Below are 13710 nucleotides of genomic sequence, written 5' to 3'. Positions count from 1 at the left end.
ACATACACAATGTCAGAAGAAAAGCAATTATCACCTCTAGTCTAATGACCTGAAATGGCCTCTCAAGGCAAGAACAGACAGACAATGCTGAGAGCTCTAGTACAAGGAATGATAGCCTGGGAACAGGCCAGGGGCTGAGGTTACCATTACTGCACCTGAACTCCAAACAGAAACCACCCTTCTGATGAAATGTTTCCTTTATAGCTTAGGGTGAGTTATTCTTCCTTTCACATTTTGGCTTTGCATGCTTTCCCAGACTGTTTTCCTGACCCAACAGAGACACTTAAGAACAGCAAGCCTTAAATCCAAGCAATAGCACCAGAGGTGACAGGCAGAAGCTGATGCCCAGGAAGTTCCACCTGTACATGAGGAACAACTTCTTCACTGCGCAGATGATCATGCACTGGAACAGATTCTCCAGAGAGGGTGTGGAGTTTCCTTCACTGGAGATATTACAGAACCATCTGGACACAACCTTGTGCAATGTGCTCCAGGATGACCCTGCTTGAGCAGGGAGGTTGGACCAGATGACCCACTGTGGTCCCTTCCAACCTGACCCATCCTGTGATTCTATGAAATCCGCAAAAGAGAATTGCGAAGAGATCCGATGCATAAAATAAACTGAAAACCTCTCAAGACTTATCAGGAGTCCAAATCATAGAATCACATAATGGTTTGGGTTGGAAGGGACCTTAAAGATCACCTGCTTCCAGCCTCCTGATATGGGGGCTGACCAGGTTGCTCACAGCCCCATCCAACCTGACCTTGAACACTTCAGTGATGAAACATCCACGACTTCTCTAGGCAACCAGTTCCAGTACATCACCACCCTCATAATAGAATTTTTTTCCTTATATCTAATCTATATCTACCCTCTTGCAGTTTAACACCATTGCCCCTTGTCCTGTCTACAGGTCTTCACAAAAACTCTCTCTCTGTTTCTCTTATAAGCCCCTTTAAGTACTGAAAGGCTGAAATTAGGTCTCCCCAGACCCTTCTCTTTCCCAGGCTAAACAACCCCAACTTCCTCAGCCCATCTTCATCACAGAGGGGTTCCAGCTCTCCGACCATTTTCACAGCCCCTCTCTGGACCATCTTTAACAGGTCCATGTCCAGAGCTGGATGCAGTACTTCAGGTGGAGTCTAACAAGAGTGGAATAGAGGGAGAGAATCACCTCCATCAACCTGCTGGTCACACTTCTTTTGATGTAGTCCAGGAAACAGTTGGCTTTTTAGGCTGCAAGTGCACATTGCTGGCTCACATCCAGTTTTCATCCTCAAGTCCTTCTCAGCAGGGCTGTTCTCAATCCGTTCACCCTACAGTCTGTATGGGTACCGGAGATTGCCCAGGTGCAGGACCCTACATTTGGCCTTATTGAACTTCATGGGACCTGCCAAGGTCCCTTTGGCTGGTATCCCTTCCCTCAAACTAATCAACTGCATCACTCTTCTTGGTGTCGTCTACAAACTAGCTGACACAAAGGAGGCACAACATCAAACATGGCTGGTGTGGGAGCATGTGGCGACCAATGGCTTTTAGCATCAGGAAATGCTTCTGCTAATCAGTTTTTGCATCATTCCAGGTAACAAAAATTAGCTCCTTTAACAGAAGGAATAGAAATTTAGGTTGAAACTAAACAGACAGAAATGTCTCACTTCATCTTTGTCTTGACTTTTTAATGTTGGAGCACCAATCTGATAAATGCTACACGCGTATTGGTCTACCATGATGCTTCACCCACTGTCAGGCCTAGTCTAAAATTTAAAAGGTTAGTTTAAACTAGATGATGAAATCCCCTATGTCACTAACTGGTGAAGACACTTACCTTCCCAAGGCAATTCAGCCCATCCTACAATAGGTGTTATGGATTCTTGGATGGACCTTTTCTTTCAAGTCAGCCACCTCTCTCCATCACCTAGAAAAGCAAGTTCTCACCGAAACAAATCAGCCATTAAAGATTCTACCTTGACAAGAAGGAGAGGTTGTTCTTTCCTTCACTTCTTCCCTGCTTTTCCCTCCTTCTGACCCTGATTCCCTTTCTTTACCTTCTTCTAGCTATCCCCATATCCACACTTGATCTCTCCCTCTTGCCCAGTCAAATGTACACTGGTTTTACTTACAAATCCAAAGAGACACTTTTTTGCCTGTTTAGTTTTCTGCCTTTTCAGTGAATGGAATGAGCCAATTTATCAAACAATTGGCAGGAGCAAGCAGCCAGGTTTGCCCTGCTTTGGTGTTCAAGAGCTTGTAATTAGCTCAAGTCATGTCATGAAGCACGTGTAGACAGAGTTACTCAGCTGTTCGTGCAATAAAGTTAATGAGTCAAAAATCTAAACAACAAACTTGCCTTTCTCTTCCTCCACACCATAAATCAGGTATTAATAACACTTATGAAAAAAACTATTTTGAAGACAAACCTATGGCTCAGGAAGCACTAAGCCTCCATCACAAAAGAACCTTTGTCCAAACACATTCATGTGAACAGTCATGAAACTCACCTACGTGCAAGTATTAACATCTGGACTTAAAACCAAGCCTGGCGGAAGCACAAAGGGAAGGAGACCCTGCGAATAACTGAAAATGTGCATTAAAGTATTCTGTACCTTTTCTTACAATGCAAGAGTTCTGCAGCCATTAGGTCTCTGCTTATAAATAAGACAGGTTAAGGCTCATTCTCTGACCCTCAGGGCAAGTGACACAGCCCAGCTTGTGTCCATATGGCTAAACTTTCTCCCTTGCATCCTCCCATGTGGCATGGCTTCATTCATACTGCTTACTGGGAAGAACCATGGATGGACAAGGGCTATACAGCAGTGGGCAAAGCCAGGGTAAAGAGCACAGAAACCATCTGAATGATGCTTGAGCCCACAGCTTGGAGCTATGCAGTTTGCTGGTATGGATGAGAGTAGTCAGACATACAGGAAAAAAAGCCATGTGTCTTTATATTTAATATGAATAAATTTGGATCAGCGATGAGCTAAACTCAGAATCTGCAATGCAAACACCACAGAAAGAAAATTAATTTTTATCCATCTCCCATCTAATGCAGTTGCACTATAAAAAAAACCTAACAGCATATTCCAGCTGAGCACTTATTTATATGCAGTATCATAGAATCATAGAATAGTTTAGGTTGGAAGGAATTTTAAGATCATCTAGTTCCAACCCCCTGCCAGGGGCAGGGATGCTGTTCACTAGACCAGGTTGCTCAGGGCCCCATCCAACCTGGCTTTGACAATTCCAGGAATGGGGCATCCACAGCCTCTCTGGGCAACCTGTTCCAGTGTCTCATCACCCTCTGAGTAAAGAATTTCTTCCTGACATCTAATCTAAACCTGCCCTCTTTCAGTTTAAAACTATTACCTCTTCTCCTGTCACTATCTGCCCGTATAAAAAATCCCTCTTCCTCATTTTCCAGGCAAGGCTGACTGTCGGCTTCCAACTGTGCAGCTCTTCAGAAAGGTGTGGGAACACCAACACTCATTTCTACACAGTATTTCCCTGTCTTGGGAAAGGTGTTTTGGAGAGGGAAGATTCCATGTGCCTCTAGTGTGAAAGTCCATAAAATGTTCTGAAAGATGCACTGTTTGCCTTGTAGCATCAAATGCTGTGTGGTCTTGAGAAACAGAGCTGTGCTGCTGCTCAGAAAATGAGGTTAACAAAAATAAGCAGTAGCCTTCAGTGTGGCTACTGTGTGTTCTAGCATTCCATTTACGGTTTGCCTTCACCAGTGGATTAATTTCCCTATGCCTTCCCTATTCAGAGGCTCCACATCAGCAGTGTCCTGGAAAGAACAGTGTCTCTCAGGACCTTCCCAAAATCAAACTACAGAAGCACGGTGTGCTACTAGGGCGGGAGCTAAACTATCTGGAAAAGTGTTTAGCATGTCGTTATCAAGGATTCATTTTTCACAGTGAAAGGATACATCAAGTGGGGTTTTGCAAAGGTCAGTCCTAGATCCTGTTCTAATGAAAATATTTTCATTTTCCTGAACACAGAGTACCTGGATGATGACCAGGATGCTGGAATATGGATAATGTTTATTACATTTGCAGATGACACCATACTAGGAAAGACTGCAAAAAAGTAAGAGGGAGAGAATTCAATGTTATCTTGAGAGCCTGGACACACAGGCAAGTTCAAGATACCAAAATACCAAAATCAGCCAGGAAAATTCTACTAGGCAAATACAGGATGAAAATCAGCTTTCCACATAGCAATCCTGCAGATCACAAGGGATCTGCAGGACATCAACCAGTGATGTCAAAGGGCTGATGGACCTCAGATCAGAACCCTTTCCTTTTGCTCAAGAGTAGGATAATCTCGGTTAGAGTACTATGCCTGCTCTAGAGCTCTTGGCTGCAACTGAAACCTCCAGGAGACATTCCAGAGGAAAGGAAAAGAACTATCACTGAGTTAGACAGAACTGATACTGTCATCATAAACAGCAGAAGACTGAGAAGGAACCTGGGAGATATGAAAACAGTCTTCAAAAATATAGAGGTTGCCACGCAGCAGGAAGAAATAATTCTGTTTTCTGTGCTCATTTGGACACATGGCAAGCAATGGGCTAAGAGAAATTACATCAGGAAAATTTTGGTTAGTCACTAGGAAAATGCTTCTAATGGAAAGGAAAGCATGGAAGTGCATTGCCAGAAGAGCCTCCCCTGACTGAATATCTGTCAGGAGTGGTCAATGTCCATCCTGCTTGGTGAATAATGAGCTCCTAAAAGGAGCTCACAGTTGCATGACTCAGGAGTGAACTCAGAACAAGAAGATGCTGACAAAGTCCAACTCTGTTAGCACCTTTAAACTGGCTGCTAGTCATAAACACAGTACTATTACAAATCATTCTTGGTTTCCCAATTGCTTTCCACATATCTCCACAGCCTTCCAGACTTAACCCAGGCTAATTCAGTCACAGTTGTTTGCTCAGTCATCAAATCGTCTTACCTGGATGTGACAACTCAGTTTTGATAATCTCTGTTTTCCAAAGTGTCAGTGCTAAGGTCTATAGTAAGTCACCGAGGCATCATGTTACCAGCAGACCAGGAGTTTCAACCAAAACACTTTTCAACCTTATGTCTTATAAAGTGGAGCGTGATTTGGATGGAAGTTTCCACACTGAGACATTTCTAAAATCATCATCTAAATGTTGCAGAGTGCCAAAGCCTGAAATAACCAAGGACTCAGCAAGTGACCAGCAGTGACCTGATTCTGGTAGCCAGAGGTGTTGTTCTAGCAGAGGATGTTGCTTGACACTCAACCCAAATAAATACATCATCCTGGCAAACAAGAAGAAAAAGAATAGAAGCAGACAAGGTGGCCTTCCTCTGCAGACACTACAACAGACAGAGGAGAACTCCAGAGCTGTGACCACCGGCATGAAGGATTTTATTGGTGTTACCACATCAGCTGTAGCAAAGACAAAGCCATAAGGTTGGTCCCCAGGAGTGGGAAAACCCTGGAGAAGCAGCTTGGGCTCTGCCTGCTTTTTCTTTGCCCTCATTTTATTTCTCACTCTGGGAGCACCATTGAAAGTAGGATTCACAATGCAGCAATCAGGCACACGAATTTCACTTCAGGGAGAAGGTAAGTGCTTAACACTAACAAAATGAGTCACAAAAAAAATACTGATTTCCTGCTCAGGCACCTCACTAAATTTCTTCACACCTAGACTTATTTTGACATCCAAGGCTGGCACGCCCTGCGCATGCCCAGGAATGCCACTAGCTCAGCTTAGTGCCCCTGAAGGGCCCATCTCCTCCAGTGGGCTCCTGTCACACTGACAGCACCGGCTTCAGCAAAGCCCAGCAGTCACAGCCACTCTCCATCAAACCAGTGCACACAACAGCCACCTTCTGCAACTTTGTCAGTGGAGCTCAGGAGGCAAGAGCTGTGCTTCCAAACCTCAGCTCAGCCTCGGGAGGACTTAATAATTTCCATACCCTGAAGGGACCAGAGAACCCCGGTGGAGGAGTTGCTTTCTCCTCCCAGGAAAGCTCAGCTGCTGCACAGCCCTGTGCCTTTTGGGCTCAGAGCCCTGTTGTGAAGTTTCATCACCACATGGGTGGATTTGATTTTGGAGGCCCCAGTGAGGAAGGGCTGTGTCCTGACAGCAGCCAGGATGGTCCATACTGCTGCTCTTCTTCCAGGAGCATCAGCAACAAAAGCTTGGCCATCCTAGCTACCCCATCGAGGGAAAGAAGACCATGACCAGTTCCTTGCTTCAGCCATGAGCCACACAAGGCAGACGCCTACTGGGTGCCTCAAGTGGGGTCGGGCCAGGGAGGTAGAAAAATTGCTGGCAGCATGGCATTTGGCTCCTGCAGCCTTCAAGCCGGGACTGGGAGAACTGGTGTGTGGTTCTGACTCCTGGCTGATGCACACAAGCACATAAGAGCTCACAGGGATCAGGATTTACACCCTTTCTGGCCTCAGTCCTGCATTCAGCAGCTCTGGGGAGGAACCAAAGCTGAGACAAAGCTTTTTAATGACAGTGAGTGGGACACATAAGTCACTCTCATAGACAGGTACAGCCTTTCCCATTGCAGCACTACAGGAGGAAACAAATGAAACCACATTCATGTTCCCTTGGACTTCAAAAAGAACCAAATTCTCCAATCTCTTTTGTGCAGTTACTGGCTGGAGGAGTCTTCATAGCAAGAGTCCAAAAGCATCATGAGAAAAGAGGAGCTACAGCTCCTACAGCCCTGTCATGCTCTCAGGACTGTGTCATGCTTTCACTGGCCCCCACTACAGTATTTTTATGGTTTTCTTGCTTTCCTTTCTGCTCTCTTTCATGCTCCCCTGAGTTTCAATCAAAGTTGCATTTGCCTGCTTCTCGTTCTCCCCAGCCCCTTGCGTTCCTGGAATGAAAACAAGGACAGACGGAGCTGGCTGGCTGTAAAAAGCTGTTCTTACAATGAAAGCAGTGCTTTCCAATAAAACTTAAGCAGTCTGGCTGCACTGCCTGTGCTCTGCTTCCCTGCTTTAGGGCACATCTGCAGAGATACAGCAACCTCAGATGAGTGACATAAATAATATAGAATCATTCTTAATAATCAAGCAACATCAGCGTTGCCAAAAAAGTAGCCAATACACCCAATCCAACTACTGCACACTTATAAATATGTTGATCTCTGGAACCCCCCCTTCCCCCAGAGCTGGTGAATGAACCAATCCCAGGTTTGATTCTTCTCTTAGTTGAGTTGTTTATTGCCAAATTCTAAAACAAAACCAAACAAAACACATACACAAAAAGGCACTTTCCAAATGTGATTTATGAAGTGCCTTTAAGTAAGCACATGCTTGGACACATGAAAACACCCAGGGCTGGGGTTCCAGCTGCACAGGAAAAGCGGCAGCAGGAACTCTCAGTGCATAATAAACTACCTGAGGCCCTTTGCTTTGTCTCAGAAGGCTTGAGGACAGATCTTCAGGGAGAGGCATAACTGTATCACTTCATTAGCTTCCTTCAAGTTGTGAAATTATGCCCTTTTTGTTTCATTTTGAAAAGCTTCTTTTGTACACAGTCACACACACATGAAAGGCAACTATCAGCCTTTAGTCAGTTCACACTACAGCATCCCTGCATATCCAAATAGTTCAACAGCCCTAACTTTAGGCCTTTACCAGCATCTCTTCTATCAGCAAAAAGGAAGGCTGTTTAAATTTAATTTTAAAGGGCAAAAGAAAAGCACATTAATCTTCAATCCATCTTTGGTTAACAAGAATGCTGTGTACCCTATCCCAAAGCACTGTCCAGGACACTCTCACAGCTATTTGCAGAGCTCTTGTATCACTCTTGTACACTCAATATGTAAGTCACTGAGAAGCAAAACAGGGGTTTCAGCAAAGACAGAGGTCATTTGCTGTAGCCTGTCTGATCTGAGTGGCTAAATTCAGCAAAGCATTTTGCGCACTATGACAAGCTCCATGGTAATGCCTGGTCCAACAAAGGTGGTGTGGTAGGCTGGCAGGGACCTGCAGCACCTGCTCAGCCCTATACAGAGCTCAAAATTCCATCTCCAGAGGTCCATGCTCTGTGCTTTACCCCGACTCCTTCTCTCCTCCCCAGGCCTGTGGAAGTTCAGATATTTTTAGCTATTTGCCATGAGTGAAGGAATGTCTTTTCCAAAGTTACCTCATTCATAAGGGCAGCTCCGCCAAGACAAACAGGTCCTAAGTGTGATTACACCAACTGCAGCCAGGGGAGAGAGCTCACACCACAGTAATATGCAGGCTCAAATCCTAAGTACCTGGAATTATTAGTATTTATGGTGCATGAAATTACGTTCCTGACTTCCTCACCTGGCCACACAGATAGGAGAGGAAGGGAATTTCAGATCCTTCCTGCCCTTACGTGGCTGAAAACTTCTGAAAGCAAGTGAGCAGCCCTGAAAGTTCCAAGATAGATGAAGGATGGGATTCATCAGGGTTGCTTCCTGCGCTGGGGCCTTTTTGGGAACACATGCTAAAAAGAAAGCCAGCAGCCAACAGCAACTCAATTTCTCACCTGGGAAATCTATTCTACCTCAGGCTTGTTTTGTTAATCACACACTCAACTCCATATGCCTTTACCCTCATCTCATCCGGGCCATCCCATAAGCATACAACAATTAACACCCTCTGGAGCAAAGGGACCAAGAACTCAGTGAATAACCCCTATGTAAAACTATTGTGCCTCAAACACCAACTAATTAACTCTCATAAACACCATCAATGTTGTAAAACCAGTATAGCATTTACCTTTCACGAGTGAGAAAGCCAAAACATGGAAGTTTGACATTGACTTGCCCAAGGCCACCAAAGCAAATCAGTGTCAGAGTAAACTAAAGCTGGCAAAGCTTCTTCCTTGCTCCACCCCACATTGCCTATGTGATCCCAGACCTGATGGATCATTTCATTTCATTAACATAAATTGTAATACAGGTGATGATGGACAAAGAGACAATGGCATCCATCCCCTCAAAGGGCATGAGTTCATCCTGGTGTGTCTCCTGCACAGCATCTAGCATGCTCTCAGCAGCGACAAACTCAGGAAAAACAACAACAACTAAAAAAACCTTAATCCCTTCCCAGGGAGTTCTTGTCTACAAAATTCTCCTTATGAAAGACAGATGTGAACCTGCCAGTCCAGTCAGATGCAGAAAGCCCTGGTAAATGCAGGAACGAACATTCTCGCACACAGAACTGGCAAGGAATAACGGGGAGATTTGAATAATGAAAGAAGTAAATCATTTCAATATGACAGGCTGGATTTGAGAACCATTTCAGGCCACGGACATGGAAATCAAAGACCATCATCTCTGGCAATCCCAAAGGAAAACAAACCTTTCCTTTCTCCAGAAAGTAAAGTTAGAAGTGAAGGTGAAGCAAATTGAGAATGAGGAAGGGAATGATCCCTGTTCAGCAAGGCACATTGCAATAATCAAAGCACACACGTTACCAGAGACATAATTTAAAGCAGGGATCAAATTCTACAAAGCAAGACAAAAAAGAAAAGTAATAGTAAAAGAATTCCATGAGCAACAGGAAACCTCAGCACTGACAGGGCCTTGCTGAGCACTACACAAACCACATAGCATAAGCTGCACCTGAGAGGACCTTTCGTACCGCACAAATATTTAATCCCCCTGCCAGACTGCGAGTGTGATTTTGCTTTGCTTTTTATTAGCTAAGATCAAAATCCAGCATCTAATGAAAGCTCTAAGTCTCTCTAACCAGCAGGAATAAGAAAGATGCCAGCTGAATTTCCTGGATTAAGAAAAAACAACAGCAAAGTTTGGGAGGTCTAAGTCTTACCTTGGACTCCTGGCAGCAAAGTGTGACGGCACCACATCTGCTTCCCATATCTAGAAAATGCCCAAGCCCACTTTTAAGGTAATGGTAACAGCAGTTTCCCAAATTAAAAAATCACCATTGTTCAGAAATCCAGAGCACCCAGCTAAAACCAGTGAGGTAACAAACATCAGCTCAGCCAAGCTCAGCCCATTGCTGGATGTCACAGCACAGACACACCGACCCCCCAGATCACTCACCCATGGAGGGGAAGCTTCCCACTCTCAAAAATGCACGTTCAGGTAGTGACTTGAAAAGCCTGAAAAATGCATTAGGATGGAGAACTCCAGGCCCCAAGCAATGCTCTCTTCATCCACCAAAGGTCTCATCCCTGCCTACAAGTTCTCCAAGGATAGGAGATGCTGGTTGTATTAATTCTCAGCCTCCACATCTTGTCTTTTTTTTTTTTTTTTTAACCATTTTAAAATCATATTTCAATTCTCCCCTCAAACATATTATTAACTCAATTACTTTCTTGTAAGCTTCTTTCATTCATGTTAAATTGTTCTCAAACTTTCTAATCAAAACAACAGCAATTAATTTAGAAAGCTTTAGAAAGGTGAATTAGGCCCATTCACACCTCTCCAACCTCCAAACCAACCAGCTTTGACTCTTACAATACCCCTGGGAAATCAGGATCACATTTTAGGGAGGGATTCTGTGATTAAGAAAGCACAAAATATATATAGCATTGTTTGCTATTCTTGCACCACCTCAAAGCCATTTTGGGCTAACATGGCACTTCTACACTTGCCTCCTTTGCGTCAGCTTTCACATCTGGGTGCATAAAATTTCTTCAGTCTTCCAGTTGTTCTTCTCCCCAGAGAGATGCCAAACCCTCTTCTCAAGCTGCAGGAATGATCTCACAAGTTTCTAATCACAAGAGTTTCGGCTGAGGGTGACTGCAAGTGACAATTCGAACCATGCAAGTCCTGTTCCAATACAAGAGTGTAAAAATGCAGCCGCTGCTGCTTGGAACGTGGCCACTGCTCAGCAGAGCAGAAACACACAGTACAATTCTGGGAAAAGCAAGAGGGAGTCCTTTGTGCAGCATGTGAAAGGCTAGGTAAAGGGGGGGGGATTTGCAGGCATAGAAGAGATGGCAATTCCAGGACCATTGGCTTCAACAGTACTGACTCCTGTAATGACCCCCACAGCTCGCTCTTAATGCCCTCTTCCTCCTTTAACCCCTCTGCATTCCACTGCTGAGGCAAAGAATTCACGTGGTGACTCCCTGAAACATTAAAGACTCTAAGTACAGTGTAAAATTGCCCTTTTTCAGCCATTCCTTTTTTTACAATGAGGATGATAAAACACTGGCACAGTGAGGTGGTGGATGCCCCATCTCTGGAAACATTCAAGGTGGAATTAGATAGGGCTCTGAGCAACCAGATCTAGCTGAAGATGTCCCTGCTCATTGCAGGGTAGTTGGAGTAGATGACCTTTAAAGGTCCCTTCCAACCCAAACCATTCTATGATTCTATGATAAAAACAATACTTGTCCTCCCCCTTCCACCCCACATGCCTGCAGGTTGCCATAGCTAAGGAGAAAAACATAGGCAGCTTCAGATCATTTGTCTCCTTCCGTGGTTCTTGTTCACCCGCTATCAGTCTCCCATATATATCGCTGTGAAGTCAAGTTATATATTTGAAAATATATATCAACTGCCTGACATTTGAAAATCTATTTACAGCACTTTTCTTCTCATTACCCTGTTTACTTTACAACCTTGATTTTATTGAAATGCCATTTTGGAATATTGATTTCCCTCAAATTGCAAATAAAAATGGGTTTTCTTGAAGAAAATTAAATATATATTTCATAGGCAACAGACAGGAAAATCTCTGTGAGTCACTCTTGCATAGAGAAATAATTGGCCCATTTAAGAGGGTTGTGTAATGTTGTATAACTCAGGAGACTAAGGGCTAAATGGTGTGCTGGGGAGACTGGGAGTTTAAAACCTGCTCACAGTCCAGTATCATCAGACCCATTTAGTCAGTCTCTGTGTTTCCATTTTTCATGGTCCTGACGAGGAAAATCTCTGCAGCAAAACTTGGCATTTAACTCTTTCTGTTCTCTATATGCCACCAGCTCTGCAGCTCTCTCTGTAAAGCTTTTAGTAAAAGGTGGGTGAGTGGGACTGGACCTTCTCCAGCGGACAGAGAAGGTACATGACATTGGCTCATTTTGTACATAAAAATTTTGCCAGTAACACTTGGTCCAGGAGATGTGTGAAAAATCACACAGGTGACAGGGCTAAGCAAACAGTAACTCACGCTGGGGCCAGGAACTCTGTTTGCTGCTTAGTTTCTCCTGTTAAGCAATACAGTTAAACTACACGAACAAGAAGAAAACAAAAGAAAACTTCTTGGCAGAGACTAGCTATGTCTTTACTGGGAAAATGTATTAATAGAGTTTGGTTGATGGAGTTGTAAATCAAGTTAAGTAAAGCAACCCTGTATTTGAGGAGGAAGAAAAAAGGTGTCATTAAAAAGGATGCGTTCTTTACAGGGCTGTGGGTTCACCTTTCCACCAGAGGGAACCCCTAAAATCTGTGTCTGACAGATTTGAAGTGCCTTCCCAACCCCAAACAGAGGCTTATTTTGGGTGCTAAACCCTGCATATCATTCTTTGTCCTCCCACAGAGGGAAGTGTCCATGTGTTCAAAGAAGGAGCTTTGCAAGCCCTTATGGGGCTTCATATATGGAGCATTCCCATGCAGACTTTTGCTTACGAAAAAAAAAAAAAATCCAAAACATCCATCAGAACTGTTCCAGAAAGAAACAGACCCTGAAAAGCTTAAAGGCCAGAATTTCAGATTTCAAGAGAAGTCTTGTACATCTGAGAAAATGGGACAACTGGAAATATGGGAGCAACACAAACTTGCCACAAAGTGATCTCTGCAACTTGCTGCAAAGTTGACAGATCTGTATTCCCTCATGCTACTCCTGTGCTTAACAATGAAAATAAATCAATAGCTGTAGTTAGCTGTGTCCTGAAAGAACAGCCACACCATACAACAAGTTCCCCATGGTGTCAGGATTGAAATTGGGCCCTGTGAGGACCCAACCACTGCTCACAGTCATGTCAGCAGCACAGCTAAACCCACAGCTGCAGGGTCAGCTCCAAGGGGATGGGATGGCATGTGCTAAGACACCATAGCCCTGAGAGACCTTATGGATTTACATCTGGCCCCCGCAGCAGGTGGGCTGGAGCTAACAACTCCAGCCAAATCTCCAGCTCAATGTCTTATTAATGTAAATCCTTCCATAACGCTACTAACTCATTGTGGCAGATGCCATTTACTGCTTACGAGAGAGGCAAAAGAAGCTTCTGGATAAGAGGGTCCCCTGGATTCAAAACTTGGTGACAAGGAGCAATGTCCCACTTTTTTGAGAGCTCATATGTTACCAATGGGCCAAGTACTAAGAGGAGAAGAATTCTGAAAATTTTGAAGCAGTTCTTTATCATAGGATCATTAAGGTTGGAAAAGACCTCTGAGATCATTGAGTCCAACAGTTAATTCAGCTCTGCCAAGTCCACTAGTAAAACCAGTCCCTAAGTGACACATCTACAAACTTTTTCACACTTCCAGGGATAGTGAATCCACAGCTTCCCTGGACAGTCTGTTACAACACCTGAACACCCTTTTAGTGAAGAAACATTCCATAATATTCAATCTAAACCTCATCTGGTGTGACTTGAGGCCATTTCCTCACTACCTGGGCGAAAAGATCAACTCCCATCTCCCTTCAGGTAGGTAATGTCTCCACTGAATTTACCAAAAGCTACCAGAAAGACATTTAAGATGATTTCACTCTTAACTTTACTATAGTAAACAAAATCCCCATTAGCCAAAGCTGCC

At 44.0% G+C, this 13710-nt stretch overlaps 1 protein-coding gene across 4 annotated transcripts in view; it reads right to left on the bottom strand.

Annotated features, from left to right (window-relative positions):
• EVA1A (eva-1 homolog A, regulator of programmed cell death) overlaps positions 1–13710 on the bottom strand; it is a 162716-nt gene that overhangs the window by 37301 nt on the left and 111705 nt on the right. Inside the window, exon 1 of one of the 4 annotated variants that reach the window (XM_032684385.1) lies at positions 1827–2037. The exons of the other annotated variants lie outside the window; for them this stretch is intronic. The gene's annotated coding sequence lies outside the window, so the exon portion shown is untranslated. Of the gene's footprint in view, positions 1–1826; positions 2038–13710 lie in introns of those variants that run through there. 4 annotated transcript variants of the gene reach the window in all.

Source organism: Chiroxiphia lanceolata, chromosome 3 (assembly GCF_009829145.1).
Source record: "Chiroxiphia lanceolata isolate bChiLan1 chromosome 3, bChiLan1.pri, whole genome shotgun sequence".
In the NCBI taxonomy this organism is placed as follows: Eukaryota; Metazoa; Chordata; class Aves; order Passeriformes; family Pipridae; genus Chiroxiphia; species Chiroxiphia lanceolata.
The sequence above is the reverse complement of the archived record's forward strand: the minus strand, read 5'-3'. Positions and strand labels throughout refer to the sequence as shown.